Source organism: Chelonia mydas, chromosome 26 (assembly GCF_015237465.2).
Source record: "Chelonia mydas isolate rCheMyd1 chromosome 26, rCheMyd1.pri.v2, whole genome shotgun sequence".
Lineage (NCBI taxonomy): Eukaryota > Metazoa > Chordata > Testudines > Cheloniidae > Chelonia > Chelonia mydas.
The window spans coordinates 15650740-15670392 of record NC_057859.1 but is presented as its reverse complement, the minus strand read 5'-3'; positions in this window follow the sequence as shown (position 1 = coordinate 15670392).

Sequence of the window (19653 nt, the reverse complement as noted above, 5' to 3'; positions counted from 1 at the left end):
CTGTTGTAGCAACCAGGCAAGGTACTAACAAACTTCAACAGGACTTTATTTTAAAAGTGGAAACATCTTTACCAAGCTGCTGCTGCACCCTCAGTAGTTCTCACTCTGCCTCCTCAACTCCCCCCCCATTCCCGTTTCCTGTCCTTTCAGACTCCCAACAGCCAGTGCTCCCAGTTCTAATCATTACAAGCAGCATCTAAGTACCACATTCCCTCCTCTCTTAAGAAACTCTCCCAATTAAAATAAACATTGTTGTTCTAACCGCAGGAACAAATAGGAAACAAGACACTATACTGTTGGCAGAAATATTACACTGAAAACACTGTAGATACTACATAACAGTCTCTAGTCTATACAGGTGGTCATCTGGGTCTGATAGGCCTTCTCTCAAGCCCCGGTTCCAGTGCAATGTCTTCTTGTGTTGGTACTACGGTGAAGTCACCAATGCAGACTGGGTGTTGGCATAATCTCCTCTTGGTGCATAGGCAGCTGCAAGATAAGAGCATTCCATACCTGCCCATCAGAAAGTCGATAGGTGTAAGGTCACTTCTTCTCTAGGATTTTAAGAGGAGCTGTGAATTTATGGTCCCCTTTGCGTAAAATTCCAGGTTTTCGTATTCTAACGAAGGAACCACACTCAAACTTTGGTTCCTTAGCACCCTGCCGCTTATTTGTGAAAGGCTTACACTTTGCTTGGTTCTGTTCAACTGTTTTTCTCACATCATCCTTGGTTGGGGCATCAGGTTGTGCCTTTAACAATCCAGCAATGTTCAGTTTGGTATTCATCTGTTTCCCATGCAGTAACACTGTGGGTGATCTTTGCGTTGTGGCATGTCGTGTAGCCTGGTGTGCTTGCAATAAATCAGTAATGAAGGTTATCCACAATCACCCTTCCAGTTTAGCCGTTTGCAAACTCTCTTTCAAACTTCTGTTAAACTGTTCGATTTCCCCATTGGCTTGAGGGTAATATAGGGATGACCTTTTGTGTAAAATGTTCCTCTGTGCTAGAAAAGTTTCAAACTCCAGGGAAGTAAATTGACTACCATTATCTGAAACCAGTTCTTTGGGGTTACCTTCCCTGCTAAAAACTGAAGAGAGGAACTTAATTACTGTAGCAGAACAGATTTGCAATGTAAACGCTACCTCAGGCCATTTACTGAAATAGTCTTGTCAAGGTTCCTCCCCCACTCTGAACTCTAGGGTACAGATGTGGGGACCTGCATGAAAACCTCCTAAGCTTACTTTCACCAGCTTAGGTTAAAACTTCCCCAGGGTACAGATTAATTTTATCCTTTGTCCCTGGATCTCCACTGCCACCACCAAACTCTAACTGGGTTTACTGGGAAACGTAGTTTGGACATGTCTTTCCCCCAAAAATCCTCCCAACCCTTGCACCCCACTTCCTGGGGAAGGTTTGGTAAAAATCCTCACCAATTTGCATAGGTGACCACAGACCCAAACCCTTGGATCTGAGAACAATGAAAAAGCATTCAGTTTTCTTACAAGAAGACTTTTAATAGAAGTAAAGGAATCAGCTCTGTAAAATCAGGATGGTAGATACCTTACAGGGTAATTAGATTCAAAACATAGAGAATCCCTCTAGGCAAAACCTTAAGTTACCAAAAAGACACACAGACAGGAATAGTCATTCTATTCAGCACAGTTCTTTTCTCAGCCATTTAAAGAAATCATAATCTAACACATACCTAGCTAGATTACTTACTAAAGTTCTAAGACTCCATTCCTGTTCTATCCCCGGCAAAAGCAGCATACAGACAGACACAGACCCTTTGTTTCTCTCCCTCCTCCCAGCTTTTGAAAGTATCTTGTCTCCTCATTGGTCATTTTGGTCAGGTGCCAGCGAGGTTACCGTTAGCTTCTTAACCCTTTACAGGTGAGAGGATTTTTCCTCTGGCCAGGAGGGATTTTAAAGGGGCTTACCCTTACCTTTATATTTATGACAAGTCTATTAAGGTGATGGCATAACGGCAGTCAATTGAAGCAGTATCAAAGGGTCCTACAATGTCATTTGCCCCTTTTTCCCATACAGATTCAGGAAGAGGAACAGGCTGTAATGGACGGGTACAAGTCACTGCTGTCTTATCATGCATTTGGCAAGTGACACAGGATTTTATCAGTGCTTCAGTTTGAGAGTCCATCCCTGGCCACCAATACAGATCCCGTAATCGTTGTTTGGTTCGGACAATTCCTTGATGAGTATCGTGTGCCAGGTGTATGAGTTTTGACTGTAATTCTTCTGGCACAAGTAGCCGGTGTATACCTCATAGCACACAGCCATCAAACAAAGAAAGTTCATCCCAAACTCTAAAATAAGGCAGCAAAACTGGGTCAAGGTTTTTAGGGTGACTGGGCCATCTCTTTGTCAGAAATTCCCATAGTTTCTGTTGAATTGGACACACTGAACAAGCAGCTTGAAATTGTTCTCTTGTAACTGCTGTGAGAGTGCTTGTAATAAGCGCAACCACTACATCCTCATCCTCCAGTGAACCATCTGGTGAAGGCAAAGGCAGGCGAGAAAGGCAATCAGCAACCATATTTTGGTTTCCAGGCTTATATTCCAGTTCATAATTGAAAGAGAGTAATCTTGCAGACCATCTAGCAATACAATATCCTGCTCTTCCCAGTCCTTTCGTGGTGAGCAACATCGTCAAAGGGCTGTGGTCTGTGCACAGCCTGAACATGCGGCCCCACAGGTAAGTTCTCCATTTTTCAGTAGCCCAGACACAAGCAAGTGCTTCTTTTTCGACTGTAGAATATTTCCCCTCAGCATTACTTAGTGTTGTCAGGGTTCCTTCCCCACTGTGAACTCTAGGGTACAGATGTGGGGACCCGCATGAAAGACCCCCTAAGCTTATTCTTACCAGCTTAAGTTAAAAACTTCCCCAAGGTACAGACTTTGCCTTGTCCTTGAACAGTATGCTGCCACCACCAAGTGTTTTAAACAAAGAACAGGGAAAGAGCCCACTTGGAGACGTCTTCCCCCCAAAATATCCCCCCAAGCCCTACACACCCCCTTTCCTGGGGAGGCTTGAGAATAATATCCTAACCAATTTGTTACGAAATCATCAAAGACCCAAACCCCTGGATCTTGGAACAATGGAAAAATCAGTCAGGTTCTTAAAAGAAGGGTTTTGTTAAAAAAAAAGAAAGGTAAAAATCATCTGTGTAAAATCAGGATGGAAAATACTTTACAGGCTATTCAGATTCAAAACACAGAGGATCCCCCTCTGGGCAAAACCTTAAAGTTACAGAAAACAGGAATAAACCTCCCTCTTAACACAGGGAAAATTCACATAAACCAAAAGATAAACTAATCCGCCTTGCTTGGCTTACCTCTACTGGTTGCAATATTGGAGACTTGGATTAGGATGGGTTGGAGAAGATGGATTTCTGTCTGGCCTCTCTCAGTCCCAAGAGAGAACAACCACGTAAACAAAGAGCACAAACAAAAGCCTTCCCCCCACCCAAGATTTGAAAGTATCTTGTCCCCTTATTGGTCCTTTGGGTCAGGTGCCAGCCAGGTTAGCTGAGCTTCTTAACCCTTTACAGGTAACAGGATGTTGCCTCTGGCCAGGAGGGATTTTATAGCACTGTATACAGAAAGGTGGTTACCCTTCCCTTTATATTTATGACAAGTGTCCTAGAAGTGAGGACAGCCCCAAGTCCATAATCAGAAACATCAGTAGTTACAATTGTGGGCAATGCAGGAATGAATAGTGCAAGTACTGGACTATGTATAATCAAGTTTTTCACCGTTTCGAAACTAGCTTGTGCATCCATTGTCCACACTAAGGTTGAACTTCTCCGTAGTAATTCTCGTAACGGTTCAATGACAGAAGCATAATTTGGAATGAATTTTGCATACCAGGAGGTAAGACCCAAGAAAGAACGTAAGGTTTGCAAATCTATTGGAGGAGGAGCATTTGAAATTGCCAGGATATGATCTGGATCAGGTTTTAGTCCAGCCTGTGAAATTGTATGCCCCAGAAAGGAGAGTTCAGTTTGTCTAAATTTGCATTTGGACCTATTGAGCTTGAGGCCTGCTTTGCTGAGGCAGTTTAGTACAGACTGCAGGTTATTGTCATGCTCCTCAGAAGTATTTCGAAACACAATAATATCATCCAGATAGCACTGAACTCCATGTTGATCCTTCAGAATCAATGACATCATTTTTCGGAAGGCACTTGAGCGAGACCGTATGGAATACATTTAAAACAAAATAGTCCCTCACGTGTAATAAATGCTGTGAGGTCTCTGCTATCTTCATGCAACATAACCTGGTAGTATGTGGTCTGCAAATCAAGAGTAGAAAACATCTTTGCTCCACGGAATTCTGCAAATACTTCTTCTATGTGAGGAAGAGGATGGCTGTCAATCACAATAGCTTTATTTGGCTCCCTTAAGTCCACACAAAGGCGAATGCCTCCACCCTTCTTCTGCATCACTACTATAGGTGAAACCCATTCCAAGGAGTCAATCTCTTCAATAATGTCCTTTTGAACAAGTTTTCTAAGTTCCTCTGAAACAGCTTCCCTGACTGAAAATGGTAAGCGCCGTAACTTCTGTGGTACAGGCATCACATTATTCCGCATTTTAACTTTATGCAGAAACCCATAAGCACAGCAGAGTTTCTCCTCAACCTGGTGTTGGGTCCCAGCTGAAACTGGTGTATGTACTGCAAGAGTGCTTTGCTGAAGAAGATCAATTCATCCATTAACTACCCTGAGATTTAAAGCAGCCAATAAATCTCTGCCAAGGATAGGAGGGCCTTTGTGGACAATGTAGAACTCTGCAGTTACACAGCAATCACCAAAAGTAACTATTGCTGGCAGGCAACCATGTACTGGAACATGGTTTTTCAAATAGCACACCAAGTGAAGTTTGGGTTAAGTAAGAGGCACATCTTTAAAGTAATGCAAATAGATGGAATCAGGTAGTATAGATACTGCTGAGCCAGTGTCCAACATTAGCTGAATAGAGTGTGATTTGTCTGAGGGTATGGAGGAAACATTTACAGTGCACTTTATTTGTTCTGGAATATGTGCAATAGTGATTTTGTCCACGCTCAGCACAGTAACATCTGGTATTGTAACTGCATACACCTGTTGATTGAACTGGCTGCTGCAACATACTTTAGCAAAATGTCCAATCTTTTTGCAATGATTGCACTGAGTTACTTTAGCTGGACATCCTGTGTAGCTTGCAAGGTCTCGTGGGGATCCACAGCGAAAACATGCTTTTACTGTATTTTGAATTTGCTGATTCGGTGGTTTTCCATTAGTTTTCCTCTTGTAATTGTTTGTCTTCAGCGATAGTGAACTTTTCTGCAAAGGAGTCACAGCCTGGACTGTGTCTCCTGTATCCATGCTCATTATTTTGGCTTCAGCTGTAGCTGACTCAATCTGAGTAGCAGTGGTTATTGCTTTTTCTAGTGTTTTGTGGTTCTAGAAGTAAGAGTTCTTTTACACAAAGCATGGTTGTTTTCTCAATGAGCTAGTCTCTAATCATCTCATCTGCCATATTCCCAAAGTCACAAGTTACAATCAGACTCCTCAGGGAAGCAATATACTGCATTATAGTCTCCTCTGTTTTCTGCTCACACTGGCAAAATCTATAGCGATTAGCTACTACATTCACTTTTGGCACAAAAACGTTCTTTAATGCAGTGAGTGCAGACTCATATTTATCATCTGCAGGGGGAAAAGTATAAAATATCTCTGCCCTTCTGCTCCAAGGCAGTGGATTAGCAGAGCACACTTTCTTACTTCAGAAATCTCTGTAGCACTGATTGCAAGCAGATAAGTCTCAAACATATGCATCCAGGCAGTAAAAGCAATTGGAGGCTCACGTGGGCTTTGCAGAAAGGGTGCAGGTGAATTCAGAGGCAGAAGATCCATCCTCGTTGCCAAAATGTTGTAGCAATCAGGCAAGGTACTAACAAACTTCAACAGGACTTTATTTTAAAAGTGGAAACCTCTTTACCAAGCTGCTGCTGCGCCCTCGGTAGTTCTCACTCTGCCTCCTCAACTTCCCCCCCCTCCTTCCTGTTTCCTGTGCTTTCAGACTCCCAATAGCCAGTGCTCCCAGTTCTAATAATTACAAGCAGCATCTAAACACCAAACCCACCCCAGAGCCTGCACCCGCAGCCCTCATCCCACTGCACCCCAACCCCCTGCCCCACCACAGAGCCCCCTCCTGCACCCCAAACCCCTCACCTCAAACCCCTCATGAATGAGGGAGGCAACCTAGTGACAGATGATGTGGAAAAAGCGTGAAGTACTCAATGCTTTTTTTTGCCTCGGTCTTCACAGACAAGGTCAGCTCCCACACTGCTGTCCTGGGCAACACAGTATGGGGAGGAGGTGAGCAGCCCTCAGTGGTGGAAGAACAGGATCAGGACTATTTAGAAAAGCTGGACATGCAAAAGTCCATGGGTCCAGATGTAGTGCATTCGAGGGTCCTAAGGGAATTGGCTGATGTGATTGCAGAGCCACTGGCCATTATCTTTGAAAGCTCGTGGCAATCAGGGGAGGTCCCAGACTATTGGAAAAAGGAAAATATAGAGCCTATATTTAAAAAAGGGAAGAAGGAAAACCTGGGGATCTACAGACCAGTCAGTCTCACCTCAGTGCCTGGAAAAATCATGGAGTAGGTCCTCAAAGAAACCCTTCTGAAGCACTTGGAGGAGAGGAAGGTGATCAGGAACAGTTAACATGGATTCACCAAGGGTAAGTCATAGATTCATAGATATTAAGGTCAGAAGGGACCATTATGATCATCTAGTCTGACCTCCTGCACAACGCAGGCCACAGAATTTCACCCACCCACTCCTGCGAAAAACCTCTGACCTATGTCTGAGCTATTGAAGTCCTCAAATTGTGGTTTAAAGACTTCAAGGAGCAGTGAATCCTCCATCAAGTGACCCGTGCCCCATGCTACAGAGGAAGGCGAAAAACCTCCAGGGCCTCTTCCAATCTGTCCTGGAGGAAAATTCCTTCCCGACCCCAAATATGGCAATCAGCTGAACCCTGAGCATATGGGCAAGATTCACCAGCCAGATACCCAGCAAAGCATTCTCTGTAGTAACTCAGATCCCACCCCATCTAACATCCCATTACAGGCCATTGGGCCTATTTACCATGAATATTTAAAGATCAATTAATTGCCAAAATCATGTTATCCCATCATACCTCCATAAATTTATCAAGTTTAATCTTAAAGCCAGATAAGTCTTTTGCCCCCACTGCTTCCCTTGGAAGGCTATTCCAAAACTTCACTCCTCTGATGATTAGAAACCTTCATCTAATTTCAAGTCTAAACTTCCCGATGACCAGTTTATATCCATTTGTTCTTGTGTCCACATTGGTACTGAGCTTAAATAATTCCTCTCCCTCTCCGGTATTTATCCCTCTGATATATTTATAGAGAGCAATCATATCTCCCCTCAACCTTCTTTTGGTTAGGCTAAACAAGCCAAGCTCCTTGAGTCTCCTTTCGTAAGACAGGTTTTCCATTCCTCGGATCATCCTAGTAGCCCTTCTCTGTACCTGTTCCAGTTTGCATTTATCCTTCTTAAACATGGGAGATCAGAACTGCACACAGTATTCCAGGTGAGGTCTCAACAGTGTCTTGTATAACGGTACTAAAACCTCCTTATCTCTACTGGAAATACCTCGCCTGATGCATCCCAAGACCGCATTAGCTTTTTTCATGGCCATATCACATTGGCAGCTCATAGTCATCCTATGATCAACCAATACTCCAAGGTCCTTCTCCTCCTCCGTTACTTCTAATTGATGCGTCCCCAGCTTATAACTAAAATTCTTGTTATTAATCCCTAAATGCATGATTTTACACTTCTCACTATTAAATTTCATCCTATTACTATTACTCCAGTTTACAAGGTCATCCAGAGCTTCCTGTATGATATCCCGGTCTCTCTCTAAATTGGCAGTACCTCCCAGCTTTGTATCATCCGCAAACTTTATTAGCACACTCCCACTTTTTGTGCCAAGGTCAGTAATAAAAAGATTAAATAAGATTGGTCCCAAAACTGATCCCTGAGGAACTCCACTGGTAACCTCCCTCCAGCCTGACAGTTCACCTTTCAGTATGACCCGCTGTAGTCTCCCTGTTAACCATTTCCTTATCCAGCTTTCAATTTTCATATTGATCCCCATCTTTTCCAATTTAACTAATAATTCCCCAACTGGCACTGTATCAAACACCTTACTGAAATCTAGGTAAATTAGATCCACTGCATTTCCTTTGTCTAAAAAATCTGTTACTTTCTCAAAGAAGGAGATCAGGTTGGTTTGGCATGATCTACCTTTAGTAAAACCATGTTGTATTTTGACCCAATTACCATTGACCTCAATGTCCTTAACTACTTTCTCCTTCAAAATTTGTTCCAAAACCTTGCATACTACAGATGTCAAACTAACAGGCCTGTAGTTACCCGGATCACATTTTTTTCCTTTCTTAAAAATAGGAACTATGTTAGCAATTCTCCAGTCATACGGTACAACCCCTGAGTTTACAGATTCATTAAAAATTCTTGCTTATGGGCTTGCAATTTCATGTGCCAATTCCTTTAATATTCTTGGATGAAGATTATCTGGGCCCCCCCGATTTAGTCCCATTAAGCTGTTTGAGTTTTGCTTCTACCTCAGATATGGTAATATCTACCTCCATATCCTCATTCCCATTTGTCATGCTACCATTATCCCTAAGATCCTCATTAGCCTTATTAAAGACTGAGGCAAAGCATTTGTTTAGATATTGGGCCATGCCTAGATTATCCTTAACCTCCACTCCATCCTCAGTGTTTAGCGGTCCCACTTCTTCTTTCTTTGTTTTCTTCTTATTTATATGGCTACAGAACCTTTTACTATTGGTTTTAATTCACTTTGCAAGGTCCAACTCTACTTGACTTTTAGCCTGTCTCACTTTGTCCCTACATGTTCTGACCTCAATAAGGTAGCTTTGCTTGCTGATCCCTCCCATCTTCCACTCCCTATATGCTTTCTGCTTTTTCTTAATCACCTCTCTGAGATGCTTGCTCATTCAGCTTGGTCTACAACTCCTGCCTATGAATTCTTTCCCCTTTCTTGGGATGCAGGCTTCTGATAGCTTCTGCAGCTTTGACTTAAAGTAATCCCAGGCCTCCTTTGCCTTTAGATCCACAAGTTCTTCAGTCCAATCCACTTCCCTTACTAATTTCCTTAATTTTTGAAAGTCAGCCCTTTTGAAATCAAACACTCTAGTTGCAGATTTATTTTTGTTGATCCTTCTGTTCTGTTTGAACTGAATTAGCTCATGATCACTTGAACCAGGATTGTCCCCTACAACCATTTCTTCTATGAGGTCCTCAGTACTCACCAAAACCAAATCTAAAATGGCATCCCCTCTAGTTGGTTCAGCCACTACTTGATGAAGGAATCCATCAGCTATCGCATCTAGGAAAATCTGAGCCCTATTATTGTTACTAGCACTCATCCTCCAGTCTATATCTGGGAAGTTAAAGTCTTCCATGATCATGCAGTTTCCATTAGTATTTACTTCATTAAAAACATTAAAGAGGGCTCTATCCATATCCAAATTAGATCCCGGCGGTCTATAGCACACCCCAAGCACTATCCCAGGGGAAGCTCTAGTAGTTTTCTTCCCCAATGTAATTTTTGCCCAGACGGACTCTGTCTTATCCATTCCATCGCTTCGTATTGCTTTACATTCTACCTCTACCTCATCTCTACCTCACTGTGGATAAATTGGAAAGAGTCCAGCGAAGGGCAACAAAAATGATTAGGGGTCTAGAGCACATGACTTATGAGGAGAGGCTGAGGGAGCTGGGATTGTTTAGTCTGCAGAAGAGAAGAATGAGGGGGGATTTGATAGCTGCTTTCAACTACCTGAAAGGGGGTTCCAAAGAGGATGGCTCTAGACTGTTCTCAATGGTAGCAGATGACAGAACGAGGAGTAATGGTCTCAAGTTGCAATGGGGGAGGTTTAGATTGGATATTAGGAAAAACTTTTTCACTAAGAGGGTGGTGAAACACTGGAATGCGTTACCTAGGGAGGTGGTAGAATCTCCTTCCTTAGAGGTTTTTAAGGTCAGGCTTGACAAAGCCCTGGCTGGGATGATTTAACTGGGACTTGGTCCTGCTTTGAGCAGGGGGTTGGACTAGATGACCTTCTGGGGTCCCTTCCAACCCTGATATTCTATGATTCTATGATTCTATGATTCATCATTGATATACAATGCTACTCCACCACCTTTACCTTTATTTCTGTCTTTCCCAAACAGCACATACCCTTCAATACCCATAGTCCAGTCATGACTACTATTCCACCATGTTTCTGTTTTCCCTATAATATCTGATTTCACTTCCTGCACCAGTAGCTCTAGTTCCTCCATTTTGTTACCCAGGCTCCTCGCATTGATGTACAAACATCTTAATTTTTGCTGTTTGGCCTCGCTCACATTCTGTACCACCGGTCATAGAACAGCCAGTATGACCTATTAGACTGGTATCCACAAATGCCCTTCCTCCTTATATCCATTCTCCTACCCACGGCTGTATCCTTTCTTACTTCGTTTTCTTCCCCCTCAATGCTAAAATCCGGCATGGAGATTACCTGGGCATCTCCCAACCATCTCCCCCAGATTCCTAGTTTAAAGCTCTCTTAATCACTTGTGCCAGTCTCCATCCTAGAAGTCTATTTCCTTCCCTACTCAGATGAAGTCCATCCCGAGAGAACTGTCCTCTGTCCATGAATGCCTCCCAGTGGCCATACATCCCAAAGCCCTTCTTACAGCACCACTGCCTGAGCCATCTGTTGATAGTCATAATCTTGTCACGCCTTTGTTGCCCTTCTCTAGGAAGAGGCAGAATCCCACTAAAGATCACCTGAGCCTCGATTTCCTTAAGCATCTTCCCCAGCCTATCATAGTCTCCCATAATACTTTCCAGCAAGAATCTAGCCATATCATTTGTTCCCACATGAAGGATAATTAGGGGATTCTTTTCCACTCCCTTTAGGATCCTTTTTAACCTCAGGTCTACATCCCGTATCTTAGCACCTGGAAGACAGCACACGCTTCTATTCTCTGGATCAGCTCTGGTTACAGGCCTGTCTATTCTTCTCATGCCTGACCAACCTGATTGCCTTCTATGATGAAATAACTGGCTCTGTGGAAATGGGGAAACTGGTGGACGTGACATACCTTGACTTTAGCAAAGCTTTTGATACGGTCTCCACACTATTCTTGCCGGCAAGTTAAAGACCTATGGACTGGATGAATGGACTATAAGGTGGATAGAAAGCTGGCTAGATTTTTGGGCTCAACGGGTAGTGATCAATGGCTTGATGTCTATTTGGCAGCTAGTATCATAGAGTCATAGAATCATAGAATATCAGGGTTGGAAGGGACCTCAGGAGGTCATCTAGTCCAATCCCCTGCTCAAAGCAGGACCAATCCCCAACTAAAGTATCCCAGCCAGGGCTTTTTCAAGCCTGACCTTAAAAATATCTAAGGAAGGAGATTCCACCACCTCCCTAGGTAACGCATTCCAGTGTTTCACCACCCTCCTAGTGAAAAAGTTTCTCCTAATATCCAACCTAAACCTCCCCCACTGCAACTTGAGACCATTACTCCTTGTTCTGTCATCAGCTACCACTGAGAACAGTCTAGAGCCATCCTCTTTGGAACCCCTTTTCAGGTAGTTGAAAGCAGCTATCAAATCCCCCCTCACTCTTCTCTTCCGCAGACTAAACAATCCCAGTTCCCTCAGCCTCTCCTCATAAGTCATGTGTTCCAGTCCCCTAATCATTTTTGTTGCCCTCCGCTGGACTCTTTCCAATTTTTCCACATCCTTCTTGTAGTGTGGGGCCCAAAACTGGACACAGTACTCCAGATGAGGCCTCACCAATGTCAAATAGAGGGGAACGATCACGTCCCTCGATCTGCTGGCAATGCCCCTACATATACATCCCAAAATGCCATTTGCCTTCTTGGCAACAAGGGCACACTGTTGACTCATATCCAGCTTCTCATCCACTGTAACCCCTAATCAAGCGGAGTGCCCTAGGGGTCGGTCCTGGGGCCGGTTTTTTCCCAACATTTTTATTAATGATCTGGATGATGGGATGGATTGCACCCTCAGTAAGTTCGCAGATGACACTAAACTGTGGGGAGAAGTAGATACGCTGGAGGGTAGGGTTAGGGTCCAGAGTGACCTAGACAAACTGGAGGACTGGGTCAAAAGAAATCTAATGAGGTTCAACAAGGACAAGTACAGATAGATAGAAGAATCCCATGCACCACTTAGGATAGAAGAATCCCATGCACCACTACAGGCTGTAGACCAACTGGCTAAGCAGCAGTTCTTCAGAAAAGGACCTGGGGATTACAGTGAACGAGAAGCTGGATATGAATCAGCAGTGTGACTTTGTTGCCAAAAGGCTAACGGCATATTGGGCTGCATTAGTAGGAGCATTGCCAGCAGATCAAGGGAAGTGTTGCCGGCACCCAGTGCCAGAGGCGAACAACAGCAAGGTTCGTTGCCCGGTGTGCGTCACCCAATCATCACAACGGGGTGGAGAAGCAGAAAAGTTTATTTGCAGCTGCAAAGAAAGGTACAGGGAGAATAGAATCTCAAATCCTGCACACAGAGCAGGAAGTTACACAGGCTTTTATACATCCTTTCTTCAGCATACTTATCCAATAGCAAGCTGCCCTAAGTATCCATATAGCCAGCCAATCCAGTTCCCAGCTAGTTCCCTTGTTCTCTGTACCATCTGTTAAATCATACATAAAGCTGCTTTATTCAGCATTGTTCTTCCATATCTGCCTTGTTTGGCCTTGTGTAATTTCAGGCAGTCTGACTTTGCAACATATTGTTGCAGATCCTCAGCATAACTGCTGTGAGTGCCTCCAGGCGCGGGGGGGCCAAGGACACTTGGGCCTAGTATGCATAACTGCTGCGAGTGCCTCCAGGCAGGGGGGGCCAAGGACACTTGGGCCTAGTGCGACGGGGCTTCATCGACACTCGTGGTCTTCCATCCCCTCGAGTTACCTAGTGGCCATGCCCCAGTGTCCCCAACAACTACTCCCTCCTTTGAGAACACTCAACAGCCTTGGCTCTGAGTTTTCTCACTTGGGCTACTTATTTCTTTACAATAGGACTTTGCATAAGCACTTTGTGATAGCCCTGAAGAGAATGACTTATTAACTTTTGCAAAAGGGCCCTGACACATGATACTGCACAGCATAATACCATTAATACAAGCAATACAGGAAAAAAAAGTTTTAATAACAGGCTAAATAAACCACCAAGCCAAGACGACAAACCCCAGCCTGAAAACAAGGTTTGCAACCAATCGCTCTCGGGGGCAGTATAGGCAACCTGTGCTCCGGCTCGGGCATGGGCCTCAGCCTGTACCACTTTTTTATAAATTTTATAACTGCTATTATTTACATATGTAACCCTTCTGCCCGTTGTTAGAGAGCTTATTCCTTCACTCTCCCACTTCCCTGATCCTTCTCGCATGAACAGAGAGCAACAATACCCGAAGTCCGAAGGTGCAAACAATTCGATGTTTATTGGGGTGAACTTCCAGCAAGCTTAAATACAAGTTCCTTTTTCCTTATTTTCGAATCCCAACTTACTTCCTGTTTGCCCCTAATTTATATAGTAATATTCTTAGCTATACCTTAACCAATCATTCTACTGAAATTTAACTAACCAATCCTAACATATTGTAACATGATTAGCTAACCAATTATATCCCACCACAATAATTAGATTACACCTAGCAAAATTAATTATACAGCAGACAGAAACAATCACAGAACCAGACAGAGATTATACAGACAAACAATAGCAAAGTGGGAACTATAATGACAAAACAATACAGAAGTGAGGATTTCACATCCCAGCTATTGATAAGTAAGGTCTTCCCAGACAGGATGCTATCAAACTAAGTTTCCTTTTACATTTTCTAGGCACTTCCCTTTCTCTGGAGGTGATAGGAATTATCAGGACAGGATTGTATTCCTAACAGCCCAATAGCACCTTCTTTCAATGTGACTAGTTTGGAATGTGAGGATGTGACTGTTCGCTTCCTGGCTTATGGCTGCCTCTGCTGCTTAGCCAAAGGCCTTAGCCTAAGCACAGGGCCTCAAACTGTCACAGTAAGAGAAGGCCCTTACACCAGCAGACAGTGATTTTGATTCTTTCTTTTATACCTCTAACTAGCCAAGTAATAAGAATACCCCTAAATTCTTAAAGTACAGACCTTTACAGACAGGCCTGAATATCTATATCCTAACACCTGTCAGAGTTGGCAGCAACAAGGGCCGGGTTCAATATCTAGGGGATCCATTCCAATAACACAATGCAAACCGGCTCGAGCCCCCACCCAGTGACCTGGGACAAATATATACCACCACCGCTGGGCGCCTCCCAGAGGCAATACTTCCCCTCTCGCAAGCACCTAGTCTGAGTGTAGCAAAAAGCCTTCTAATAACAGAGAGAAACAATGTGGCATTACGTTGGGGAAACACCACCAACAGGATTCATAACACAACCCATGAGCAAAAAAACCCACCCCAAGCAAATTGGGGCATGCCCTTTCCCTTTGGTTCTTGAGTCCAGCAACCCCAAATCACCCAAAGTCTCAAAAGTCCAATGACCCAAAAGTCTCTGTCTCTGGTCAGGGCAGCCCCAGAGTTCAAAAGTTTATCTGCAGAGCTTTACCTCCCAACCTGGGTGGAGATGGGGGCGGGGGTAAAAGGCACCTTACATGATCTGAAGCTGACCGCCCCACAGCTCCATAGGCCTTCGCTCCGCTCCACCAGCCGCCCCATGAACTGCTTCGCTCAGCTCCGCTCCGCGGCCCACAAGCAGCTCCCGCCATCCCACGAACTGCTCCGCTCCATATCCCACCAGCAGCTCCCGCTGTCCCATGAACTGCTCCACCAGCCTGTCCCCAAGGCACTCCAGCCATCCCACAAACTTCTCTACAATATATCTTCAGGCTCCCGCACTACTTAACACAACACCCAGTGATTTCAGCTCTTAGTCAGTTCGGCTCTTTGGTGAAGTCACCTTGTAGTAGAGGAGCCTCAGTGCTGGTGCACCATTAGCCCAAAGTGAGCTCAGCAGCATGTAACTAGACTCCTAATAAAATCAAAATTAGCTCTGATATTCCACAGTGGAGAGAGGAGGAAGTGCAATTAGCATGTAAGGCCCTCACTAAGGAGCCCATACCACCAAGTATTAATACTTGTCCCCAACCTCTGTCAATTCACAGAGTTTAGGAACCCATGACTCTTGCCTAGCGAGTGCTACTTAGTTGATGGTGAGTCCCTCCATCATAACAAAAGGCCAAGTACAGTTCCAAGCACAGTTCCCATAATCAGGGTAATAACAATTTATTCTTCCTGCCCCAATAACAGAGACACTGGGGATCCCACAGCAGCCAAAGTGACCATTTGGGCAGCTATGGCCTCATTCTAGGCGGGGTGGGTGTGCCTATGCAAATGAAATCGGCTCCTGAAGTTCTTTTCCACAACTTGCCACACCTCACCACCAGATGTCAGGGTGGAGCTCATCCTGACACTGCTTACACATATATACAACACTGGGGCCCGAGGAGGGCACAAACCCCTTCTTGGGATGCCAAGAGATAGTTCAAAGCCAGCCTGTTTTGGAGGGAAAAGGTCCTGAGCTGCTGTACCTCTTTATTTAATGTTTTTACTACTGACCCTAAATTACTAACTGAGTCCTTTAACTTTAAGGCAACTTTTTTAAGTACCATTTGCAGCCTTACAGTATAGCGGCCTATGCATGCCATGGCTGGCCCGGTAAACAGTGGCGCTATTCCCAGTACAGAGCACCCTACAAGCTTCTTGGTTGTGAGGGGATTTTTTATATTGCCCTCCAATGCCGTAGTCAGTCGCCGCAGGGTCTTTTCTCGTGACTCAACAGAGGTATCTCAGACATTTCTAATCTTTCCTTTGGGCAGTGTGGCAGTTATTGACAGATGAGGAACTTCATGAGCTATATAACAGCTACCTGGCAAGTTGGCTGGCAGCACCTTATAAGCCTTTTGGCCACATACAAAATAGTGACCCTGTAGGGCCCAGTAAGGACTGTTTTTTAAGGGGATTCCTGGGATATTTAAGGCTGCTTTGGCTGCTTTTCCAAACAGTTTATATGCCCCTAAGGGGGCATCCCATTCTCCTGATTGGGTACAAGTGGGAGTGTTTCTGATTGTGCCGTTTAAGTTACACTTGCCATAGGGACCACTATAAACCCACCATTGGCTTGCTACATTGGAGATATTAACTGGACGGCAAGTTATATTTCCAAACCCCTCTTTTGTGGTAAGAGTATTTGTAAGAGTTTCCCTAAAAGGGGAGGAATCATTACACCCACACTGCTGACCTCCCCTCTTGGTCTTTATCCAATACCCATCAGCCCACTGTGTAATAACACAGGAGCTTTTTCCCACAGGACGCCCAAAGTGATCAGATTGGTTTCGGGTACAACATAACACTCCCTCAGTGAGTACTGCAACTGAATACTCTTGGTCCTGATAGGTGGCTGGCTGTAAAGAGGTCTTGTTCCAGAACGGCGAGTCCATTCTTTCCTGCTCTTTGGTGGCAGCTAATTCTGCTAGGGTCAGGGGCAGCATGTCAAGGAGCATTCCCATTTTGGGGGACAGTGGAGTTGGAGCACATACCCAGCAATTAGTCTGGTTTGTTAAAGTAGCAACATGGTGTGCAAGCGAAATGAGTTATGCTCCCGATATGCACAGTTTGGAAATAACAATACAGAGAATAAAAATGTTACCCAATTAATTATTACCAGAGTCTTCCCAACCCAGGGTCTCCAGTACTTGGGTGGGCCCATTTTAGCGTTAAGGTGCCCGCTATTTGTGTCTCTTAAACAGTAGCTTTAGCCCGAGATTGTTACTAGATGAAGAGTCAGCAGGTTGGACGGTCCACTGTTCTGCTGATGAGGGAGCGGGTACTGCCTTTAGATGAGAGTGATGGATCCAGTTCTTGTGTCCCTCGATCTTTGCCGCTGTATGGGAGATCAGCAGGACGGTATAGGGTCCTTTCCACTTCTCCTGGAGAGGCTCGTCTTTCCAGGTACGAACAAGCATGGAGTCGCCGGGCTGTAAGGAGTGGACGGGAGAGTCCAAGGGGAGAGGCTGGGAATCCTTGGTATACCTGTGAAGAGACAAGAGAACAGCAGACAGGGAACACATATACTGAGACAAAAAACCATTACCCAACTCCCATTCCCCTGACAGAACCGGGGTGCCATTCATAGGCCATGCCCTTCCAAACATAATTTCAAAGGGACTAAGCCCTAATCTACCCTTTGGGAGAACGCGGATACGGAGTAGGACAAGGGGCAAAGCATCAGGCCATCGCAGTGAGGCTTCTTGGCACACTTTTGAGAGATGCCGTTTAAGGATCTGATTGGTACGCTCCACTACAGCACTGGCTTGCGGTCTCCAGGGCGTATGGAGTTTCCAGGGGATCTGTAAGGCATGTGAGATGCTTTGAATGATTTTTGACATGAAGTGTGTCCCGTTGTCAGATTCCATCCACTGGGGGAGTCCAAAGCGAGGAATGATCTCCTTAACAAACTTGAGGGCCACTGTTCTGGCAGTGCAATTATGGCACGGGAAGGCTTCTGGCCATCTGCTGAACCGATCCACTATGACAAGGAGATATTAGAACACTTGGGTCCGGGGAAACTCGGTAAAGTCTATTTGCCACACCCGTCCGGGGCCCGGAGTGGGTTCTAGGGCAGCTGGTGGCACAGGATGTCCCAGTCGGGGGTTATTCTTTTGGCAGACTAAGCAGTCCGCTTGTACCTGGGCAGCCAGGGGTCGGAGTCTGGATGTGATAAAGTATTTTCCCATTAGTTGGATAAGTGCTTCCCTGCCAGCATGAGTGGTTTGATGTAGTTTCTGCAGCACCGGCCGGATCAGGCCCTTCGGTAGGAGGACCTTCCCTTCCGGGGAATGGAGCCATCCCTCCTTTTCCCGGAGACCGAGTTTGTCAGTTAGCTGATTCTCCTCCCCAGAGTACTGAGGGGTTGGAAGCTCCCCTACTGATGGGATAAGGGCATGCATATGGGTGTTCTCAGTCTGAGGGGATGGCAGGGTGGCAGCATGCTTAGCCTCTCTATCTGCCCGGGCGTTACCTCTGGCCACATCTTGATCTTCCCTTTGATGGGCTTTACAGTGTACCACCGCCACTTCCGAGGGAAGTTGTACGGCTTCTAGGAGCCGGAGGATTTGGGGCCCGTACTTGACTGGGGAGCCTTGGGCTGTCAGCATTCCCCTTTGCTTCCCTAGGCCAGCATGAGCATGTAGCACCCCAAAAGCATACTTTGAATCAGTAAAAATGTTGACCCATTTTCCTTTTGACAGTTCAAGTGCACGGGTGAGGGCTATTAGTTTGGCAAGCTGGGCAGAGGTCCCAGCGGGCAAACCTTCAGCTTCCACAGTGTCATGGAGGGTCACAACAGCATAACCTGCCCTCCTTTGCCCATCTATTACAGTACTGCTACCATCAGTGTACCACTCATAATCTGCATTTGGGAGGGGTACATCCTTTAAATCCGGACGGCTGGAGTACTGGGCATCTGTGATCTCTAAACAGTCATGTTTCTGTTCCTCTGTTTCTGGCAAGAAGGTGGCTGGGTTAAGGGAGGGGCAAGGCTGTAAGGTGACTTCAGAGTTCTCTAACAGCTTAGCCTGATACCGAGCAATCCGAGCCTGGGTGAGCCAGAGCCCTCCCTTTGCATCCAATAAGGCTCGGACCATATGGGGAGTATAGATTTTTATAACCCCTTCCAATGTTAGCTTCTTGGCTTCCTCAAGCACTAGGGCAGTAGCTGCGACCGCCCATAAACATGCCGGCCAACCCTTTGCAACCTGATCCAGTTGCTTAGAAAAATAAGCCACGGGACGTCTCCATGCTCCTAACAGCTGTGTGAGCACTCCTAGGGCCACCCCCTTTCGTTCATGTACATACAACTGAAACGGCTTAGAGAGATCCGGCAGGCCCAGAGCCGGGGCTTCCATCAACTTCCTTTTCAAGATTTTAAATGCCCTGTCAGCCTCTGGGGTCCAATAGAAGGGGTCATGATCTGCTCCTTTTACACAGTTATACAGGGGTTTAGCCCATAGTCCAAACTCTGGGATCCACATCCTGCAAAAGCCTGCCATACCCAGAAATGCCCTGAGCCGCTTACGATTACTTGGGGTAGGAACTTGGCATATAGCTTCCTTCCTTTCGTTTGAAAGCTGATGCTCCCCTTGCCGTATGTGGAACCCGAGGTACCGTACCTCTGGGAGGGCGATTTGAGCCTTACTCCGTGCTACCCGATATCCCTGGAGTCCAATAAAATTCAGGAGGCTCACGGTGGCTTTAAGGCAGGGGGTTAGGCCCACAGTGGCAATTAACAAATCATCTACATACTGCAGAAGGAGGGCCTCCTCATTATCCCACTCCTCTAGGTCCCTGGCCAGAGCCTGGCCAAAGAGGGTGGGGGAGTTTTTAAATCCCTGGGCCAACACTGTCCAGCAAAGTTGCTT